This window comes from Protopterus annectens, chromosome 1.part2 (assembly GCF_019279795.1).
Source record: "Protopterus annectens isolate FY-2018-M chromosome 1.part2, PAN1.0, whole genome shotgun sequence".
NCBI classification, from domain to species: domain Eukaryota; kingdom Metazoa; phylum Chordata; order Ceratodontiformes; family Protopteridae; genus Protopterus; species Protopterus annectens.
The window spans coordinates 857,773,257-857,798,150 of NC_056727.1; the positions used below are offsets into that span (position 1 = coordinate 857,773,257).

Sequence of the window (24,894 nt, forward strand, 5' to 3'; positions counted from 1 at the left end):
AGTCTCACATTTGGACTACCTGGTTATTAGCTAGGCATGTAATAGTCTGCAGAATGACTGCCTAGCATGTACCTATAAATCCACCTATCAACCTTACCTATCAATAAACAAAACAATGAGAAAAGAATGATAAAATATAATGTTTATGTAGTCTGGACTTGGAGACGTTGGAATTAATATTCACTAATGACATTTACTGCTACAATTATGTATTTGGAGTAAAGGAATAAACAAAAGACAGTATCTGAGAACATGACGGAAAACAGGAGGATTTTGTCAAAATGTCAGTAGCAATAATAATGTTCTTGCATATAAATATTAATTTATTCTTGATTATTATACATTTTGTAAAATGTGATACAAGTAATGTACTTAATATGCTTTCATAACGCTACTTCTTCCTTAAAATTGCCCTGATGTATAGAAAATTAAAGTAACAGTTAAATGTAGAACAATTCTCTTGCAGGAATTTTAATACTCCAGTATGATTTTTTCCCACTTAATGCTTAAACAAAATAACTTTATAGCAAGAAACTGCAAATTAATACATTATATACCACATTTTTAAAACAATGTCTTTAAAGAACAGAAGACAGAACGTGTTGCATTAATTCATTTTATTATAATTAAAATTAACATTCTGGAAAAAAGTGTAAATAGAAACACTAAATACAATATTGCACAGAAGGATTTTTTTAACACACCAGTACTTCTCTGTGATACATTATTTTACATTACTGTAGGTTATGGGAAGGTTACAAAACAAAGCTAACATGCTATTTTACACTGACGTGAAAAATAAATGATATCTTTCTTTACACGGAACTGCCTAAGCCCTCCACCAAAATCTCAGGACAGTGCAGTTCTTCAATTAAAAGCAATTAAGACTAGTTTACATAAATACAAATAATATACATATATAAACAGATAACTAATAAAATATATGTTTATTTCAGCTGACAAAGTCACATAACTGAAAGACCATTTGCTTTCATGTTTTTCTTTTTGTCTTGCTTTCACTTAGATGTGAACACTGGGTTAGTATACCGCTGAGTGAGTAAATTTAAACATAATCCCACTGCAGTTTTGTATGAAAAACGGTGCAGTGCATGTGCTTGGGATACATTTTTCTTTTACAGCTTATCCCATCGCCCACTCGTATTTAAAAGGGTGCATTCCACGCTTCAGCCAAATCCTCTTTTGGAGAATCCTCCTGTGCACAGTTTCTAAAATATGCTATGCATGCCTGAATATTTATGGATAGTATGCCAGATTTTAACAAAACAGAAAGGATAAAAGCAAATAACATAGTTACAGGAAATCAATATGTAAAAAGACAAAACTATGCTTAATATTGTTTTAACATGGGATTATCCCAAGAGTTTTGATCTAAGAGAACAAAAATAATATAAAAATAATGACCTTGGAGAGACTTTCATTAATCTCACAGTGTTTATTTCCGCTCATTCCTTCTGTTATTAACACTTACTTTCAATAAAATTAGTATAATCCTCATCTAAATCTCTGGAAATATAATGGTGCGTTCTACTTTCTCCTCCAGCACTGACAGGTGAGAGAATGAAGCTTAGAAATGTACATAAACAAAAAGAACCCAATGACCAGTTGCATACTGCCATGAACTGAGTATTGAAGAGCTACAGACATAACAGTACGTATACAATTAACTAATGTTCGTTAAGTACGTGACGTGAGCATTAGTTCTTAAAGTATTCTCTGTTACACTGCATGAAACTTGCATACACTCTAACTAAACAAAGTGGTTATTCTATGGCATCATACACTAGGTTTCAATTTTTGTTTCCATTAACTTGCAACATAGATATAATCAAGCTTTCAAACAAAAGACTGTAACTGTATGATACTGGCAAGAAGTGCAGTTTTACAGAAATCTGCATACATACTGTACAGGACTCAGAAAACAGACACTTCACATTGAAACTGACTCCGCTACACCACAGTGTTCTGTCAAAGCAAAAAATAACATGTTGGCAATTCAGACATACATTATCAGAGTAAACTGTGTCATGAAAATTCTGCACTACCATTTGGGCTCCAGATGACAGGCAAATTCTGGAACTAGCAGCAAGTAAGAGTCCTGCTGTTGTGATTTTCTTCTCTGTAATCCTCCATTAATTTCCAAAGTTGTTTAGGTAGACCCCTTTCACCAATGTCACACCAATTCATCCTCTGCAGCACAGTTTAACTACTGATTAGAAGCTTAAGTCCACAGCAATATAAAACATTGTTAATTGCCAAGGCAACATTTTTCCAGTTATGAACTTACTTGACTTATTTTTACTTGTGATACAACTGTGTATTATCAAACAAACACAGAGATTACAATTTCAGTTGTGAAGAAGTAGAACTAGTCGGATTTCCATATGTGTGCAAAGTATAATTTAAAAGTCAGACGTTCAAGACCGCCATCCATACTATATATGCACATGGCGCCACAAAGAACTATAATTTTGACCATGACAATATTTTAATGTTCTGTTGCAGAATTAAAATCATGGAGAACATTCTAGAGCGGCAGTAGAGGCAGAGAGATCTGGAAGCGTTGTGGCAATTTCTCGTGGACCATTCAAGTGTCAGATTTTCAAACTAAGCTTCGCTTTCTGAAGTGAAGAAAAATAAACACAAAAGAAATCAAATTAATATTTCTTATAACATCTACGTACACAAATAAAACTAAACAACTGCTTTCTGATTATATAACTGAGACTCAAAGTTTATTACATATGCTTTGAAAAAAATACGTTTCTGTCAAACTATAGCAATAAAATAAGTTAATTATATTCTGCAATGTTCTATAAAGTCAGTCAGGATTCCCTTATTTGAACCATACTGTAAAAGAAACTATTCAAAGAATGGAACATGTCTGAAAATTCTGTCAAGTATCTGTTTAACTTCTCAAGATCTGGAATAAATCCCTAACAGTGAAATCTCTTAAACGCAAATAACTGACATTTACTAGCCATGACATCTGTATAGTTACAAAAAGAAGTAAAACAAATCATGAGAATTTTACTTATTTTACTCCGTTATTTTAATGAACGCTGGTGGCACTGGTTATGGTCTCTGTAGTATACAATTGCTTAATGCATTGCTTGGCTATAACCAGGTAAGGAAAAATGCATGTTTATCTGAACAGTTCTTTACATTCCAACTCAGAATTATTTTTATTCTGCAAGGATACTTTTTTTTCCAGCACTGCTTGCCATCACAGAAAAGCTACAAAGTAAAACAAATGAGCAAATACAATCACTATGCTGTTCTAAGCCAAAAAGTAATGTTAGTCATTGATTTAGAACAAAATATGCACTTTTAATGAATTATATGCCCGGTATTCTTTAAATTATATTTGTCCCACACTAACGATAAGATAAATGTGTTAGGTAAATAGATTATGTCCACAGGAGCAGTAAAGAAAAAAGTGGAATTGTTTTCATAGTTTTAGATGCACCGTGTTTTTTACTTTGTAAAATATACTTCTAGACTAACTTTCTCCTAACAGTCATACAATACTTTTTAGCATTTTGTAACTGAAATGCACATCTCTTCTTAATATGCTTAGCCATATATTGCAAAAGTACTGTACATAGTTTGTGCACTGTCTGCAACCTAAAACCATAAGACTGCCCTGTACAATGCAGAGTGATTAATGACTCTTATATGCTACATAATCTTAATCAAGAGAAGAAACAATAGTCTAAGAAAACAGAGATTAGTAAATAATTAAAGAGGATATACCACAAGCTGCAAGTACGTCCCAATCATTTTTAAATTAATAATTTTCCACTTCTTCATGTATGCATAACTACAGTATGTGTGTGTGAAGGTATGTATGTGTGAAATTAAATGCTAACCTCTATTGTTAAATTCACAAATTACAGACTGTAATCTTTGTTTACCACTTTGTACATTTTGCATTTCTGTATGACTTGATTCCATACTACCCAGGCTGGGCCTGAAATTGGTCCTTGTTGATCAGTGTCATAGTCCAGTAAAAACATGAATGATCTCTGCCAATATAACTGAATTTTCTTGGCAAACATTATCTTCAACAGTTTAAGAGGTAGCTTTACACATGGATATCACCAGTGGTAAATACCAAACTTAGAATGACCACAGACTTTGCAGTCTAGATGGAAGAGCTGACACAGTCAGCAAATACAAGGCCAGGAGTTAACTGTAGCTTAAACCGTCAACTTCTTATTGTAGATTTTAGGATTAAATTTAACAAAAAAGTACCAAGGCCAACTAGATAGAAGTTCAACAATATTCTCAGTGAATATGTGGTGAACTTGAAGAAATATAAGAAATTAAACCTGGTGGCTAGAGCACCTGAGGAACTATGAAGAGAAGTTTGTGGTATTTTATTGGAGGTGGCAACAAAAATATTCAATACAGAAAGGTGATTAAGAATGCAAAATGGATGTCTGTAGAGGTTTTAGAAATGGCAAATGAAAGGAGCAGATCAAAAGACAATGGAGACAAGAACATGTGAATCAAAATGCAGAGTTTCAGAGAATAACAATACCAGAAAGGGAGGCATATTTAAATGAGCAATGTAAAGAAGTGGAAGAAAACAACAAAATGGGAAAAACAAGAAATTTCTTCCAAATGGTCTCTGATATTAAGGGACATTTCCAGATAAAAATGAGCATGTTAAAAGACAACTGTGGAGAGACCTTACAGAAGGACAATGTGTTAGGAATGTACAGAATAACTATATAGAAGGACCCTGGCATTACAGATACACATCTGTTCTCTGGGTGTGTGTGTGTGTGTGTGTGTGTGTGTGTGTGTGTGTGTGTGTGTGTGTGGGGTCTATGTCAAATAATGGAACAGTCACATTGTCGAACTTCATCTAGCTGACAATGCAGGCCATCAAATCCCCCATGTGGGGGTGCCCGCTAATTACGGGAAAATGGCAAATTTCCTGATCCCTACCATAAGGCGATCTCAGAATGGTTTGACGCCCTGCACTGTCGACAAGATGATACGTTTGACAATTTGGCCATTCGATTATGTGACACAGACTTGTTCTCTGACCCTAGAATGAGATATCCTGAAGAATGAAGTTAATAGGGACTAGAACATCCTGTAAATAAACAAGGCTGCAGGAACTGACAGAATTCCAGATGAATTACTTAAAATCCTGCAATTTGATGAGGTTACAAAGGTGTTTAAAACTTGCCAGAAATTTCTGGAAAGTACAACAGTGGCCATTGAGTTGGAAAATGTCAATTTATATTCCAGCCTCAAAAACACCATGCTAAAGAGTGCTCATCTTATTGAACAACTGCATTTGTCTCACATGCAAGCAAGGTAGTGTTCAAGATTCTGCAAGCTAGAACACCAGCATTACTGGGACTAATCACATCTAGACATGCAAACGGATTTTAAAAGGGGTAGAAGTATCACAGATCACACTGCTAACATCTGATCGATAACAGGGAAAGCAAAGGAGTTCCACAAAAACATTTATACCTGCTTTACTGACTATTCTAAAGACTTTGACTTGGGGAGTGGACCATAACAAATTGTGCTGTGGCAAGTTATTTGGGAAATTAGGTTACTGGGGCACCTTGTTTTCCTCCTGAAGAATCTGCATACAGGATAAGAGGTAACAGAAACCCATACATTGACTACTGCAAGATGTCAGTCTGTAGCGAATTTGTATGAGCATTATGTAGAACCAACCTAAGATATATGTGTCTCCTTACAATACCATTCCAAAAGTCATAAAGATATTTTATTAAAATCAGTTTATGGACTTTTTGCAACACCTATGAATGATTCATCAATTCTACCATATATGTATATATTTTATTATACTAGATATTGTACTCAAAGGCACCATATAGCATAACACAATTGCTTGCCATGTATATACACACACACACACACACATATATATATATATATATATATATATATATATATATATATATATATATATATATATATATATAAAACGTGTGTGAGAGAGAGAGAGATTGCATCATCAAATGTCAAAAACAACAAAAAGTGAAAAGACGTTGCACAACATCAGTTGCATAAATATCCCACAAAAAATTTCTGCTGGGGCGGCAAGCACTCCCGCATACCCTTTGAATAAATAGATCAACTCCATAATTGCACAAACATGAATCAATAAGAAATCTTCCTGACAACTGGAAATTAATGCAACTGCACACACAGAACAGCACTAGGAAAGATTCCCAAAAAGAAATGCTCATTACAAAACCAAAAATCCACATAACAATACAACCCCATAAACAATCAAATCCCTCCCAACACCACTAAATATACACTAAACACCAATAAAAATTCATATTCTACAACTAAACTTCTGAACATAATTATACCAATTACAAATACCACCATTCAAATTATGTATTTATATATATATATATATATATATATATATATATATATATATATATATATATATTTAATGTATACACACACACACGAAACACACATACAAACCTAGAATTGCTCATAAAGCTTATTAAAAAACCATAGGTAGCTTAATGCATTTATTCTTAAAAGAAGTTATTGTCCCACTAAACCCGACATTTCTTCCAAGGTTCAGAAGAGCTCCTACTGCACCTCTAATATGGAAACCTGCTATGTCAACAGGAGACTGATTTGTGAAGATTATTTTGAGGTGGTGTAACAGGTAGCATACACACTTTTGATGTAGAAGATTGTGGGTTCTATTCTCATTCCAGGCAGATTGATTGCTGACACTGCAGTACAACACAAAGGGAATGTTGCACTCCTGTGTGTGTTATCCTTTGGATGAGACATTAAACCAAGGCCCTAGTGCTTGAGTTGGTGGTAGCTCAGGTGGATGTAAAAGACCTCACGACACCAACTGAAAAGTGCAGGGGATGCTTCCCAATGCCTTGCCCAAATTTCTCCTAGTAGTATAAATACCACCTCAGATCTCCCTGAAAAGCGGTCACTAGCCTAATGAGACTAACCTGGTCAATAAAAGGATAAATAAGTAAATTATTAAAGTACAAGTGTTCATAATAGAAGTACTCTTAACAAGTATACAATGCATGTTTCTACAGAGCTAACCATAAATATTTACCTTTGATACAAGGACTAGGCGAGTGAAGACTATGACGAGAAAACTAAGGAAATTAACTGAAAGGTCTGACAAAATGAAAACATATTTGGCATAATGGTTAAGGTGTTTACCTTGCAGACACAAGGTGCAGTGTTTAATTCTCAAATGGGGTAATGGGCTAGGTTTAAAATGGCCCTCAAGGGCAGTTAACCTAGTACTAAAACCAGAAGATTTTGCTCAGGAAGGCAGTACCAATAAAACACACCACGCACTTGGCAGAAAATAATAAAATTTAATTAATGCTCTTTCGTCAAAAGACTTCTTCAGAATAACAGGATACCCAGAAACTTTTCATTTTAAAACCACATTCAATATATCATTGGTTAGAAAACCACCACAAATATCGACATCATTTCCTCCTCACTAAATACATTACAAAAATCTAACCACCTAACATAAATACCATAATACCAAATATCTCTCCAAAAATAATGAATAAAATATCTACAAGTATATATATGTGAATATATGAAATATAAATACATGTACAAATAATCGTATACTGATGAACATAAACAAAAATAAACAGTGTTAAAAATAATACATGGATTTTAGTCTTAACAGGGGGCCAAGGGACAACCTATCATTGAGCCCAGGTGCAATACACACTAGTTTTGATCTGCCACTTGAGTTCCAAAAACTCAAGATATGTATCAGAAGGTCCCCCTCTAGGGCTCAGGTCCACGTGATCAATAGCCCCAAATTTAAAAGAATGTGCGGGGAACTTCTTGATGTGCTTATAAAGGGTGTTACCCTCATTGTGCTGTTTTATGTCATAAATATGTTGGTAAATTCTTTGTTAAAAAGTTCTTTTAGTTTCTCTTATGTAGAAACTATTGCATGAATCACATACTGCAATATAAACCAAATCTTTGGAATAACAGTAATATTTTTTCTTCGGCAAAATAGTGCCAAAACCTCTCCCTACTAATTTAACTTCCTCAATAATGTAATGTTGTCAAAATTAAAAATACACCATCATTTTTTAATAAGAATGAATGTGACAACGAAAACAGATTCAGTAGCACATTGATTCTCACTTACACTGTGAATTTTTTTGACATCAAACAAATTATTAAAAAATGATGGTGTATTTTTAATTTTGACAACAAAGTCTCTTGCAAAGTTGGTACACAACCCTTAATTGTTTATGAGAGAGACATGTCTTTAAAGAGACTAGTTGAGAGAAAAATGTACAACCCAGTTACAACTGGTAACACCAAATGTTGTAGATGTGCACAGTGTCCTTACATTATTGAGGAAGTTAAATTAGTAGGAAGAGATTTTGGCACTATTTTGCCCAAGAAAAAATATTACTGTTATTCCAAAGATTTGGTTTATATTGCAGTATGTGATTCCAACAACATGGAAGGCATGGAATTTGATGTTTGACATTGTGATATTTGTCATTTGATGTTTGATACTTAATATTTGTTTTTTGTCTTATAGAATACTGAAAGTAGGTTATTATACGTTTTTTATTTTGTTTATTTAATCGTTTATTTATTTTTATTCTATTCTTGCATTTTGTCTTGAGTTGCTCTTGATTCACGTTATGGTCATGCGAATATATAAATGTTGAAGTTGTCTGTTGCGTCTCACAGATTTAGTATGCTATTCAGCTTTTTACATTCAATACTCACACTAGCTTTAGCCAGTTGATAGAATAATTTTACACGTTTCCTTGTTGTTTGTTTTCATACTTTCTAGAAACAGAGATTGAGCATTAATTTGTGTTTTATTTGCCTTACTTGTCTTAGCATTAGAACGATGTTAGGCCTTCATTACAGCCTTAAATTTCTGTCTTTCAGTGTGATAGTCGAGTCCGTTTTATCGGGATGTTACCTTAAAAGAGACAGGTTTCATATTTGTTTCACTCAGTCTATTTCATCTGTCTTGACAACAGTTTGCGTTTAAAGAATCAAAATGAACAGTAATCAAATATATACGTTAGAGATTTTAGCGACTTTTAGCAAGGCTGGCATGCTTTTACTTACTTATATATGTTTTCACTTAGTTTAAATGATTTCGACAAGTTTTTCAGCTTGCCATATGCAAACTGAATGATAGGAGTAGCCAGTAATTAATATAATGTTCTTATGAGATGGTTTGTCGTACTGTTTGTATTTTTCATTCAATCTGTACTAGAGAAAGATAGGTGGCTTACGTGGTAGTTCTTGTGTTTGTCTGTCAGTTCCCATTTTATATTTTTATATTTTACATTGTTTAATGTTCATATTTTCACATTTTTAGGTCTGTGAATTTTCATGTTATGACATTTGGATGCATGCACAGTTATATGATGAGTAATGTATTAAGTAGATGCATATTTACATCTGGTGATATTAGGCAGGTCAGCGTGTTTCAATAGGAATTTGTAGATGCTGCACCTGATCTTCCAATTAATGAAGATGAGTTTTTATTGGTCTGTTTTTATTGGTCTGTTTTGTGTTCAATTAGATGTTTTCTTACTATATAAGAGAAGAATAAAATGCATTTTAGTAGATCTGAAGAAGCGTGCGTGAAGCACGCGAAAGCGCTCATCTTCTATCATTATCTGTTATTGCCATTGGAATAAAGAAGTTTTTTTACAAGTTGGATTCTCGTGGTGTATCCTGATAGTTGTTTTATTAAGTATGTGATTCCTGCAATAGTTTCTACACAGGAAAAACTAAAAGAACTTTTAAACAAAGAATTTACCAACATCTTTATGACATAAAACAGCACAATGAGGGTCACACCCTTTATAAGCACATCAAGAAGTTCCCCGCACATTCTTTTAAATTTGGGGCTATTGATCACGTGGTCCTGAGCCCTAGAGGCGGACCTTCTGATACATATCTTGAGTTTTTGGAACTCAAGTGGCAGATCAAAACTAATGCGTGTATTGCACCTGGACTCAATGATAGGTTGTCCCTTGGCCCCCTGTTATGACTAAAATTCATGTATTATTTTTAACACTGTTTATTTTTGTGTATGTTCATCAATATACGATTTGTACATGTATTTATGTATTTATATTTCATATGTTTACATATATATATATATATATATATATATATATATACACACTTAGATATTGTATTCATTATTTTTGGAGAGATATTTGGTGTTATGGTATTTATGTTAGGTGGTTAGGTTTTTGCAATGTATTTAGTGAGGAGGAAATGATGTCAATATTTGTGGTAGTTTTCTAACCAATGATATGCTGAATGTGGTTTTAAAATGAAAATTTTCTGGGTATCCTGTTATTCTGTAGAAGTCTTTTGGCGAAAGTGCGCTCAATTAAATTTTATTATTTTCTACCAAGTGTGTGGTATTGGTACTGCCTTTCTGTGCAAAAACAAGAAGTTATGTACTCACCATAATGTTCGATGCATGTAGTCCAGCTCGCCTCACATTCTTACCTGTGGGTTCGGAGCTGAACCTCGGCTCTGACTCGGCCACGCTCTAGCTCGAAGTCTTTCAATTGGCTGGGCTAAGAGGTATCCCATGCTGCACTGCTTCCTTTCCCCAGATCTTGTTTGCCGCAAGCTCAATCACTCACCTTCCATACACATAACACACAGAGAAGGAAAAACATTCCAATAATAAAAGGAGTACTGAAACCAGAACTAACCTCTAGGCCCTCCAGGGTGGGGGAAGGCGGGGGGGTAAGTAAGAATGTGAGGCGAGTTGGACTACATACATTGAACGTTATGGTGAGTACATAACTTCTTGATGTTATGTAGTCCAATCTCACCTACATTCTTACCCATGGGACAGCGTCCCCAGCACCTGAACCCTGGGAGGCTCAGTGGAAAATACTCCTGAGCACTGTGGAACCAGAGGAAGATCTGCCTCTGGATACCAAATCCAATTTGTAGTGAGTAATAAAGGTGTGAGGAGATGCCCATGTAGCCACAGCACAAATATCATCCATAGACATCCTGGCCTGAAATGCTGTAGAGGTAGAATGAGCCTTCACTCTAAATGGTAACTCCTTACCACCTGAGGTGTAAATGAAGGAAATACAACTAGAGATCCATCTAGAGAAGGTCACTTTGGAAACAGGAGACCCAATCCTATTTTCTGAAAATGAGACAAATAACTGAGCTGATTTTCTAAGATCCTTCGTTCTATGCAAATAAAAACGCAACTGTCTATGAACATCCAGCTGGTGAAATTTAAATTCTGCCTTATTAGAAAACTCTGGAAAAAATACAGGCAGTTCAATGGACTGGTTGAGATTACTAACCGAAGCCACTTTCAGCATAAAGGAAGGGTTTGGTCTGAGGGAAACCTTGTCCTCGTGAAATATCAAGTAAGGCGGTCTGATTGACAAGGCTTGGAGCTCTGAGACACGTCTAGCTGAAGTGATGGCTACCAAAAAGATTGTCTTCTAAGTCAAATATTTCAATTCACAAGTAGCTGCAGGCTCAAAGGGGGATGAAGTGAGACATTGTAGCACAAAATTTAGGTCCCAAGGCATGACCGGGTCAAAGACTGGAGGGCGAAGCAATATAGTGCCCTTCAAGAATGCCTTACAAAGTCTATGCGCCATTAGAATGGGTTCATTAGTGAAAAGTGGAAATAGCCGCCAACTGGACTTTAATGGTTGCAGCTGCTGACCCCTGATTGAAAAGCATGGAGAGAAATTCAAGAACTGAAGAAATTGGAGCTGTATAAGGATCAATTTGTCTTGCATGAGCCCAGATGGAGAATCTTTAACATTTACTGGAATAAATCTTTCTGGTCGAAGGCTTATGGGAAGAAGACAGAATATGAACCACTTCCGGAGAAAAATAATGAAGCCTGACTAGTGATAGAACTGGAGTAGCCAGGCTGTCAACCGGAGGGTCTGAAGAGAGGGATGGAACTGCCCTGACATACGAGTCAGTAGATCTGGCTGTGGGTCCAGAATCCAGGGGTCGTCCATGAGATAGGGATGGAGAAAGGGGAACCAAATTTGACGAGGCCAGTGTGGAGCAATCAGAATCATTCTGCTTCCCAAGGATTGCGCTTTCTGAATAATCTTTGTCAGCAGAGGAACAGGCGGGAAGGCATAAAGTAGACCGGAGGGTCAATCGTGAACTAGAGCGTCCCCGGGTGACTCCCCCTGAGGGGGGATAAGGGTGAAGTAGCTGCTGAACTTGGTATTGAGGGGACTGGCAAATAGGTCGCAGCAAGGCTGACCCCATCTATGGAAAATCTGCTCCGCAGCCTGACTGTTCAGGGACCACTCATGAGGCATCAGAATAGCTCTGCTCAACCTGTCGGCGATCACGCTGGACTTCCCCGGAATGTGCATTGCTACAAGAAAATGTTGGGAAGACACTGCACACTGCCACACTCGAATGGCCTCTCTGCAAAGGGGGTACGACTTGGTTCCTCCCTGTTTGTTCAGATACCATACCACCGACATATTGTCTGAGTGGATCGCAAATGTCCCGAGAGGAAGAAAGCTCTGAAGTGCTTGCAACGCTAGTAGCACTGCTCTCATCTCCAAGATATTGATATGCAGATGTGTCACGTGTTCCTGCCATGTGCCTTGGACTGTCCTGCCAAGATAATGCTCCCCCCCACCTAATCTGGGAGGCACCCGTGGTCACTGTGGCAACAGGAGGGGATGGGACGAAGGGCTTTCCCGCATTGAGATTGCTGGTGTGAAGCCACCAGCATAGATCTTGCTTGCACTTGTCTGTGATCATTATAAGATGAGAAAGCGGAAGATGTTGTAGAGACCACTGGGCGAAGAGCAGCCACTGAAGGAGCCTCATGTGTAGCCTCGCAAGAGGAACCAGCATAATTGTTGCAGCCATTGTCCCTAACAATGAGAACCATTTTTGCCTTTACTTTTTTCAGAGGGAGCAACGCGTATACCTGTTGTTGCAAACCCTGAATCCTTTCTTGTGGTAAAAACGCCCTCATGAGCACGGTGTCTAACTCGGCGCCTATAAAGGTGACACACTGCGAGGGCAACAAGGCAGACTTTTCCCAGTTTAGAGTGATACCCAGTTATTGACACAGCTTGATAGAGGCGTCTCTGGTCTGTAGTAGCAGATGCCTGGTGGTAGCAGAAAGGAGCCAGTCATCCAGGTACGGAAACACTTGGAATCCCTGATGTCTCAAGTGAGCCGTCACCACTGCCATAATTTGGTGAACACCCCGGGGGCTGTGGTGAGACCAAAGGGCAGGGCATGAAATTGAAAATGACTGTCTCCCAGCCGGAAGTGTAGATGACTTCTGGATGCCCTGTCCATCTTTATATGGTAGTAAGCATCCTTGAGGTCGATGGAGCACATCCACAATTCTTTTCCCAACAATGGGAGAATAGATTGCAATGTGACCACTCTGAACTTGGACTTCTTCACGTGGAGGTTCAAGTGGCTGAGATCCAAGATGAGTCTCAGGTCCCCTGTTCTTTTCGGCACCAAAAAGTATCTGGAGTAAGTCCCTAATCCGATCTGGTCTGAGGGGACATGCTGGATGGCTCCTTTTTCTATCAGCTTTATAACCTCTGAAGCTGTGGAATCCCTTTGATTGGGTGGAACATCTGGGATTCTTTTGATCGGCGGGGAAGGAGAAGAGAAGGGAATGTGATATCCTCCGGAAACTATTTTTAATACCCACTGGTCCTGGACGATGCTTTGCCAGGCTTCTGGGTATAGTGAAATGCGACCCCCGACTGGCTCCAGAGATGCGCAGTTGGGCCTCCCATCAGGAGCGCTGGTAGGGGATCAACAAAAGGAGTCACAGTCTCCCTGGTTATGCGGGCCTCTTCTGCCTCTAGGGCAGCGTCTACCTGAGTTACCACCCCCTCCCCTGCCTCTGGAGGGGGAATCACTTTGTACGTCATGAAAAAACCTCTGCGATTTCTTGAGCCACATTTCTTCACTCTTCTGGACCTTTGGATAAGGTCTAGAAGGCATGGAAAAACAGACTCCCACAGCAGAGTTTTTCCCTCTTGCTCGCACCTAGTGAGAGTGTCCTTCACCTTGGTTCCGAACAACGAGGAACCATCAAATGGGGCGTTGGTGAATGTAGACATGAAGGCCTCTGCGAAATTACAGAGGCGCATCCAGGAGTGCCTCCCGAGAGAAACTCCAGATCTCGCTGCCCTACTCACTCCTTCGGCTGCGTAAGAGATCAGCCTCATGGAGGAGTTAGCAATAGAATTTAGGGTAGACATCTGAGCGTTGACTTTCTGAGCCACTGCGTCAGAAACCTTACCCTGCAGAGAATCTCCAAGCTCTTTCAGGAGATCTCTTTGGACCCATGTAAAATGTGACAAGTAATTCAGCGACCGCAGAGTAAAGGTCGCTGAAGAAAACATATGCTTCCCATACCGGTCCATGGTCCTAGACTCCTTGTTAAGGGGGTGGACGGTAAATGAAGTCTCAGCCAGTTCCTTCTTGGTGGCCGGTGCCACCACCATGGCATCTACTGGAACGCCCTTCGTGAGAAACTCTTTCTCAGCGGGGGCAGACAGAAATTTATTGGGTCTCTTAGGGACTGGTTCCACAGTGTCAGGGGTTTCCCACACCCTTCGACAAACCAGATCCAGGAGTTCATCAAAGGGTGGATAAACCCAGGAAGCAGAGGAGTGAGCCCCAGTGGCCTTCAGGAACACAAACTCCTTCTCAGAGGTGGGTTTAGAGGGCCAGTCGCCTCTCTGCCTCTAGGATATCAGCAAAAGAGATATCCTCAGAGGACGACTTGAGGGACCCCTCTGATTCCTCGAGGTCAGTGTCTGACCTGAGAGACTCTTCCTGGGAGTTGATGTGCTTCCTCATTGCACGTTCTTTTTCTGGGTGGCTCCTCAGGCAAAAACTCTGGGGGCCTCAGAAAATTGGGGACCACTCATGGAAGTATCCTGAGGTCTTGGGTCTCCGCTGTCCAAGGATAGGGGGCGATCAGAGACTGATACTGGAGCTGAAGGGGGTAGAGTGTCAGTGCTGTATGATGCAGCTGAGGACCTGGCCAGCACACTCCGCATGACCTCGAAAGCTGGTCCCCCCGGCTCCGAAGATCGACCAACCGTGGAAGCACTCAGAGCAGATGGGACAAGGACTGAAGTTAAAGCAAGGGTCAGGCTCACCCGAGCCGAAGCACCAAGAGGGAGGCTAGGAGCCGAAAAGCATCCCAAGACTCCCCCCCTCGGGTCTGACCGACGAACCATGAGTCCTGGACCCCGTGGATGGAGCAGACAGGGTCGGAGCTGAGATTGGAGCCGATAAGCCAGGATGGGCTATCGGAGCCGACCTAGAAGCATCAGATGGCGCCGACCACTCTGGCTCCAAAGGCTGAGATTTGCTCGAAGGATCTTTCGATGATGGATGGGTGATAGGCTCTGGAGGTGACTGGGCTGGAGCCGAAAGCAACTTAGCCAGCACCGGTGATTGGAGCAGTCTCTGCGCCACTCTATCCACATCAGAGAGAGTCCTGGAGGACCTAGAGGACAAGGTAGGAGATCTAGACCTCCTCTCAGAAGGAGACCTGCGAGGAAGAGAAACCGGTCTAAAAACTGGAGACCGGCTCCGAGCTAGTATCTCCATCACTTGCTCCGTGAGGCTGGGAGCCGATGTAGGTTCCGTCAATTCACCAACTTCCTTCAGCACCGAAGACAGTGGAGCCGAGGATGCCACAGTAGACTTAGTAACTTTCTCCGGAGGCTCCGATAAGACTGACGGTGCCGGAGATAGTTTTTTTGCTTTGGAGGTTTTGTCTCTTTTAGAGGGAGAGGACTTAGCACTAGAAGACCTCTCTAAATCTTCCTCGAGGGAGGGTTTCAGTAATCACTTCAGAATTAGTTTGTTCTTCCTTTCTTGAAGAACACGAGGGCTGAATGCATGACAGAATGCACAAGACTCCTGAAGGTGGAAAGCCCCCAAACAATAAACACACACAGAGTGCCCATCAGTAATCAACATCTTATACCCACATTTACAACATTTCTTGAAGCCCGAAGGCTTATGTTCTTTTGTATCCTTGGACATGATCGGCAGGACACTAGACACAACACAACGGACAAACCCAACAACAGCAACAATGCACGGGAACTAGATTCTAAACTGCAGACACCACACAAGGACCTATAACTCAAACGGCCCTGACAGGAAACAAGGGAAGGACTAGGTCCTCTAACTTAAACGGCCCTAGCCCAGAGGGATAGGGTACCTAAAAAACAAAACGAACACAGAAGGGAAACAGATAACAAATGGAGGACTAGGTCCTCCAACTGAAATGGGCCTAGCCCATTGGGAGATAGCTAATGGGATACCAAGACAAATACTAAGACAAAGGCCACGAAAGGCCACACAAGAAAGCTTCCACAAATCAACAACACACACACCTAGCTATGAAAATAGTTTTTAGAGCAACAATTTTAGTCAAAGAAGATGAAAAGTTATACTTAGCTACAGCCAAGAGCTAGACCATGTCTGAGCTTTACGAGCGGCAAACAAGATCTGGGGAAAGGGAGCAGTGCAGCGTGGGATACCTCTTAGCCCATCCAATTGAAAGACTTCGAGCTAGAGTATGGCCGAGTTGGAGCCGAGGTTCGGCTCCGAACCCATGGGTAAGAATGTAGGCGAGATTGGACTACATAACATCTTCTAGTTTTTGTCTTAACCTAGTACTAATCTAGGGACTCTATGGACTATACTACTTCTAGATGGCACAAAAATGATTGCATAAGTTGAACACTTAAAAATACTAAAAAACAAGTGATACATTTACTTGTATAAATGTACATCACAAATGGATTCCCATGGTACAAATTCAAGTTAAGTTATAACAGTAGCATGCACTAGTTTCTGCACTTGGACTACAGACCAGGGTATTAACTGCATGTTATCAGCCTGGGTAATGGAAGGCCTTTTTTCTTCCAAAGTCATCTTCCTGTGCTTTGATTTTAAATATTGGGGAAGTAAAGTAGTCTCACTGTGTTAGATTCTCATACCAATCAGTCAATGTGCTCTCTCCATACGTAGTTTATGCCTCAATCAACAGAGATTTAACACTAGGCATGGCACAAGAAAAAAAGAGAATAGGAGACATGGTGAGACAGATCATGAGTTGGCCTCAAGGATACTAGAAAACAAATAAAAACAGCTTTTCCACAAGATGAAACAATGACTTTTAATGTTTTGTAATCACAGATGATAAATATTTTAATCAAAAAAAAGAAAAGCAAATCAAGCTCATAAAAGCATTTGACCATCCCTCCCCCACAAAAAAAATGAACATTAATGATACATACACTGATCTCTATGCATTCAGATGATAACTGAATAGGCAAGGAAACAAGAAACTAATGAAACAACTGTATTCATTTAAAATCATATACACACACACACACACAAGCGCGTGCGCATGCCCTACTATTTGTGGTTATGAAACTGTAATAAGATTAATGCAGATGAACACTGCTCAGAAACAAAGAAGATACTGTATTAACATCTACTGCACACATGAAGCAAATCGGGACCTGAGGAACTTCCAGACAACCATGAGATTTAAAAACGTACTGCAAAACAAAGGGGGCTCTATCATGACTGTGAACTCTGGGCATTATTTTGAAATATGAATGCCCCCTTGAATTACTACAGTTGCTAAGCTGAGATTCACAATTTAAACACCTTGACATGGTTTAGACAACTTCTCAATTACTGTTATCCTAGAAATTATGTTACAGAATTCCTTTTGGTGTATTACCAAGTCAGTCAGCTTTTAAATGGATTATGAAAGTTTATAAATCTTTCATTGATTAGTCAATGACAAGAACAATATGGAGCCATTTTCTATACATGTAGATAGAGTTATTTTAGTGTATTAAAAGAACCATGTGCATTGTTTTAAGAAATTCAAGATTTGGCTGAAAATCTGCTTATGGCTAAGGACGGACAATCATTTTTTAACTGACCACACATAAAACAGTCAGCCCTGAATACACTCACCATTTGCTCAGCATACAAACTACGCTGAACTAATCAGTGTACATGTTAACACACTGCCTATTTTCAGTGAACAAATGTATATAAACAAGTAACGATTATAGCACAGCAATGCTGTTAAGTACAATTCTTATTTGTATAAAATATTTCTGTAGTTGAATAAAAGAATAATGTACATGACCATAACCTATACAATATTACTACAGAAAAACAGCTCGACTAATGACATCACATGCAGTCCAGATATGACTAACTCTAGATAAAACTTCTGAACTGAATGGAGAAGAACAAAACGAGTTTTTATTAATGATGTTTAAAGTTTCTCATTAATACAAACTAAGCTTGGAAACCGTTTTAGTCTTCACTAGCAAAAATACTAATAGTGACAATTTTCACATTGACAAAGAATGCTGTCAAATTACAGTTACTGAGTCTAAAATATTTAGTCTATTGGAAAATTTCACAAATAAAACAATGACTATAATTAGTTAACAGTCCTTCTAAAATAGTTCATAAAAGTTCATTCATTAATTTTCTGGTTACTCATTCAGTCCACTTCGCAGTCATAGGTTCATAGGTATATACTAGGCTAATGACCACTGTGGTGTTTTAAAGCTTAGCCATGAATTCCTAGGGATGTCATAGGGAGGACAGAGCCTAACCCAGCACTCAATGTGTGCAAGGCATCGAAATGAATCGTTAGTGGGCCACCAATACATTGCAAGATGTGAAAGCACGCGTGTTCGCACACCCACACACATATATGGATATTTAGAAAGTGAGAGGGAACTAGAGCAGAATTAGGAAGCTCACATGGATATAGGGAGGATTTGCAGACCCTACACACAGACCACCACGGATGAGAACCCAACTAGAGAATCAGACACTGTGAGGCAGTGATTCTGAGTACTGTGCTACTGTAATGTCCTTAGACGCTACAAAAACATGTATATTTATTCAAAGGACCACAAGAAAGCAGTCATCATAACCACATACATGTAAAACATGATTCTTTTATATGCAGGATTTGTAATACGCAAAGATGGAACCTCATCTGAGAAAATACTTAAAAACACTCCTGCAGCTTAATAGCTGCATCAGCAGCACATTATTCTAGTTAAATAGGTTTGAGTGTGCAGTGGGCCAAATAAAATAGTTTGTTTCATAAACAAGTGTACTCTGTTATCATTTGATTGTTTTTGCTATAAGCAGTTTAGTAACAGCTATCTATCATCCTTGCACATGTTAGCCAAAAATGCTGAAATGATGGCCATGCTCAGAATGTCATAAAGCATTATGGTTTATAAAAGAGCATATACATTAACACTGGAAAACATCTTGCCTAGAGAACAGTTACTTCTGTGAAGAAAACAAACACCTATTATTTCCCTACTTAAATTAAGGGTATGCACTGCAAATGAAAAATAGCAGAAACTGTATAAACAGAATAATGAAAAATGATATATTTGTTTCTATAAAAGTTCTCCCTTAGGATCAATTAGATAATTCTCCTCAAAGTTTGTTTTCATCTGCACAGTAGTGCAGTCTAGTCAGGCTCAAGCTGCTTGCCAGAAGCCCAGACTGCAAGGCAAAGCAAGATTACAAATTATCGGCTTTTGTATAAACCATAATGCAGTAGGCCTGTCAGGGATTTTATGTACCAGAAAAATATTAAGGAATATTTAAAGTTAAGTAAATCCAACAACTGTCTTACTTAAGAAACAATACACGTTCTATTTAAACCCATGCTAAAATGTGTATACCATTCTAGCATAGAAAAAAATAATTTGAATACCATTATGAAGAATCTCGACACAGGATTTACAGCTCACGTTTCATCCTACAAATCATGCAGCCTGAGTACTGCACTCCTTGTAATGCAGTACTTTGTCTGAAAAAACATGGCTCTTTCAATGTGTAAATTTAGGGACATGATGGTATTCTGCTACTGACATATAGGGATATGCCCTTTTAAAGGAATATTATATGACTACCCAGCTATTTAAGACAGGCTATCAGTGAAAACTGTCCTTCTTCAGACAAATAGCTCTATTATTATTAATGGGGTGGACAGATTCACTGGCTGGTAAAACAGCAGCATTAGCAAAAATAAGAAGTTTTTGCTAAGTGGTTAACAAAGGTACACTGCGGTGCTCAGACATAATATATACCAGGAATAGGGCTGCTTATGAACAAGTCGCTTTGGGATAAGGTTTTTATCCTCACTATCAGCTTTAAGACCTTCTTCACCAATCCCCCCATAACCCTATTTGTCCTCCATCTGGGGTGACAGCTTATTTATTCTCCTGTCAAGGGAAGATTCCTAAAATCCATTTCTTACTTGCAAGGGTGAAGGGTAGTCAGGCCACTCTGCCCCATTTGGAGGTGGGATTTGGGACCCAGGAGACCTTCATTTATGTGCAAGCCCATTCTCTCCTTATCACCCTCCTAGTGGCTATCATGGAAGTATTGCTTTGGAGGTTCCTTGAGTTCCTCAGCATGAATCTGGGAATATCACCTGGCTTAACCTGTGTCACGTACCACAAGACCTGTCAGATGTTACCAGCAATATTGTAACAGTCCTACGGTTTCAGTAGTACAGTAATTCATACCACGTCCCTCCCTTTGGAATGAATGAGCCAGTATTGTCTGTTCACTCATATGCTCCCTGGATGCTACATGAATCTGGGTTACAGTCAAGTCTTCATCCCTCTCCATCACAGGGCCAAAATGATAAGGCTCCAGCCTTGCATGATATGTACAAATGCCTGAAGCTTGGAACTAAGTGGAAGGACAGGTGTCTTTATTTGCTGCCATCAGAAATGTATTATTTTGATTAATGTGTGTTTAGCTGACTGAACAGTAATAAAGGCAAAAGTGACCAACCAGTAGTAATAACACATTCAATAGCCTGAAGTCCTGAGGGGGTGGTTTGATTCCTAATTGGGCACACCATGACAACTGCTGTAGTCTTAAGTGAGACTGTTTTAATTTCTTTCAAGAACTCCTTTTATACATGTTTAACCTGATCTGCTAAGCATGGGGCCATGGCACTTAAAAGTAAAATGGGCAAGATATGCTTTCCTTGTGTTTTTTTTTTTTCTTTTTTTGTACCACTGTTAAACTGAAAAATGGGCAAGATACAACTGCATGCTTATGCACAGAGGGCTGTGCTTCTGACAGCTTTGATTAAATTCTGGAACGTAAACTGGAGATTTTGAAACCATGAGCTCATCTATATTTAGCTATGTCCTGCCATAACATTAGGTTATTATCTTTATTAAATGAATGCAAAGTCATTAAACATGGTGATCTCCCTCATTTCTGGTCATAGTTTTGAGTATATCTAAAATAAAAGAAATTAGTTTTTCAACCAATGTCTGAATTACAACTTCCAGCTTCAGCCTTGTTTTCAGTCAGATTGCATCTCATTCCTTAGAAGTATTTCTTCCAAATAAATGGTTTACACGTGTTGCTACTTGTTCAAGGTTTTATAAAGCATTATTACAAATATTTCATAAAAGCTCAAAAGCCACCATTTTAACAAATACACTATGAATATATGGACATTTGTGATGAAATCATCCTAAGCTTGGGCTAAATATGAGGAGAGAAGCTGTCTTCCACAGTAGGTGGATAAAACTGAAATTCACATGTGACAATAAAAATGTACATTTTATAAAGATAGCAAGTGTCAAACGTGGGAACATAAATTTTAGAAAAAGAGTACCAATGGTATGACTAAAATTCTGAAAACAATGGCTAAAACAGAGCCTACAAATATTCTTAGGGACATGTAAAGTAGTTTAAAATTACATGCCAAGATATTCAGAATTAACATAAACATAAAATAAACTACACCATAGCCAGTGTGGCAGTGATCAGAATTAATGTTAGGTAAGAAAGCTATGATAAAGATATCAAACAGTGCTAAGCTATCAAACTCACAGACAGACCTTTCTCAATAAAAGCAGTGAGTACTACAAACTGCCTATCTGCACGTCTAAATCAGGAAAACCATGGGTTAATGCAAAATGATGAAACAATGTACCAGAAAATATAAGATCAAATAATAATAATAATTTGTTTAAATGAAATGATTGCTACAAAGTATATACTTTGGATGGTAAAAAGCAATAGCTGGTTTTGAAGACTAATAGTTAAAACATTACATTCATCAGCTACATGGTTACAAAAAACAACCATTCCAAAAATATCTAGCAGTCAGATAAAACAGTACCTGCAACAGCTGGCCAGATAAAAAAGTGCAGAATTTAAGCATCTAAACCTATGGCTGAGGCTTTTAAGTAAATCCAAAACACAGTCATGTGAAATAAGAAATGAATTGCTGCAAAGTCTTACCTACTTTGAAGGATCCACTACAGGAGATAAATAAATGTAGGCAGTTCAAGGATAAACACACACAATTACACATGCATGCATATCAGCACTAAAAAGAAAGACAACTACTTCTTCTTTCGGCTTTTCCCAGTTAGGGGTCGCCACAGCAGATCACTGTCCGCTCATGATTGGCAATGGAGTTTTACAGTGTCGAGTTGCCAGCCCAGCGCCCAACCTTCTACAGAAGGCACACACACACACACACCTAGGGCCAATTTAGAGTATCCAATCTACCTACAGCATGTCTTTGGGATGTGGGAGGAAACCGGAGCACCTGGAGGAAACCCACGCGATCACAGGGAGGACATGCAGACTCCGCACAGAAGGAACCCCAGCCGAGGATCGAACCAGAGAACCTCTTGCTGTGAGGTGGCAACGCTAACCGCTGCACCACCATGGCTGCCCACTAAAAAGAGAAACAACTGCTAAAGAAAATTCTGATGCAGTGCATTCAATACAAATGGTAGAGTTGGATCAGTATTTGTTAAGATTTGATGCCATGGGATACAGTATGGTATGGCAAGTGTGCCACAGAATGGCAAACAAAATCTTGTTGCAAGTCTTAAAACACATTGTACAATGCAGTACATCCCAGCATGAGGTCTTGCTTCACTGTGCCACAGTAGGACCCCACTTATTTATGCAAACCCCTCCCCTGGGCTCTCTGAGTTCACAAATAATTAAACAGCGTTGTATGCACTGGTTCCAAAAGAGTAAATTACACGAGGTCAAGAAGCAATAAATGGCCGTTGCACCATTTGTGGTCACAACAAAAGTAGGCAGCACTGCAAACACGTTAGTGCTGGCAAAAAAAATAAAACCGCCAAGCATCTCCAATAAATGTCAAGAAAACCACTAGCAGTAACAGTGTTCTCTGTGGTACATGCAAACCTGGTACCACAAACTACATTACCATACTTCCATGGTATAATCATAGTGAGCTCCTAAAAATAGGAGTTCAAACACCACCATTGCATCCCATAATTATCACTATCATTATATGGTAATGAACTCTTATCTAAAGTCATGCTTAATGACTGTGATCCCTTAATGAATCACAGTTGGCTTTGACAGCTTGAGAATGCATACTATGCCTTAAGGTGTTGCTATGTGATACAGCATACTGTACCTGCACAGGCTGTCTTATATTGCTGAGCTTTGTGGCACTGTCATGTTATACAGTACTAATAACTTTATTCACAAGTATACCAGCACCTATTATGTAGCATTGTACTATGTGCTCCTGTTCGCCATTCATAACGATGAGACTGGAATTCTACCTGTACACTGCTGAAGACTATAGTGATTCTATTCTATGAATCACCACAGTCTACAGTGGTGTACTGAGCATTTTATTATTTATTTATACTTTGTTGACCGGGTTAGTTCTACAAGGCTAGTGGCTTTTGGCTAGGGTATCAGGGTACTTCCCCTACTCTTTGTGCAAGGGGACTAAATTTACTGTTATGCTTACTGTCTTCTGGTATGGACATGTAGGCAGCTTGGAGAAGCAGGCGGCCAAACTTAAACATGGAGGAGGAGGAAGATGGTATTTTTCAGGTTTTGGATATGAGTGGGGCTGTTAACTGAATATGTCAAATAACGACTCAGAGGTTAAACAGAGTGAAGAGAGTGGAGAAGGGAGAAAAGAAAGAGAAGGAGAGTTGGTTAAAAGGCAAAAAGGATGAAGTAGGCATTATGGATTCGGCGTAGTTATTTCAACAAAATTTGTTTGCAATAGATTATACAATACCTGACTATGTTGTTACAACCCTCCAGTTGGGGGAGGGGGGGGTTGCAGGATGTTTATTTGAAAGAACTAATTGTAGACTGAACCGGAAGTGAAAAGGCAGTGTCAAAGGGTGAAATAATGGACAGAATACAAGAAGGAGGAGGAGTTCAGGAACTAAGGAAGGAAGAAAATAAACTGTATGCAGAAATGTTAAGAGAAGGTGAAAGAAGAGAAAAAACAGAAGTAAGAAGAAAGCATCACGTAAGGATAAGTAGCAAAACACATAGGAAGTGGTTCTGGCCCAGAATTTGTAGTTATTGGCCGGTGTTCCATCTCTCTCAACTTTCTAATTTGAAGGCCTGCATTTGCACTTGTTTCTGTCCTGTAACTCCTGGGCCCATCTCATTTGCTCACTCGAAAAAAAAAAAAAAAAATGATCTGCTTTTACTGTATTTGTGTTTCTTCCTACTTTATTTTGCTTTTGCATCATCTTAAAAGTACTCAATTGTATTTATTACTGCTTGGTGTAACTCATTCTAAGCCTTGTAGTTTAAGCACTTGGGCTTCAGACCAGTTATTTTACATTAAGAAGGTTTGTGGTCTGCACTGTAGTGGCAGAACAGGTAGCTTACCATCCTTCTAAGTTGAGA

At 38.8% G+C, this 24,894-nt stretch overlaps 1 long non-coding RNA gene across 1 annotated transcript in view; it reads right to left on the reverse strand.

The window, feature by feature from the left end:
• Positions 1-600: 600 nt before the first annotated feature.
• The window catches only part of LOC122791494, a 71,678-nt gene continuing 47,384 nt past the window's right edge, over positions 601-24,894 (reverse strand). The window contains exon 2 of the long non-coding RNA XR_006363163.1: positions 601-2,639. This is a non-coding gene — a long non-coding RNA (uncharacterized LOC122791494). The remainder of the gene's footprint in view (positions 2,640-24,894) is intronic.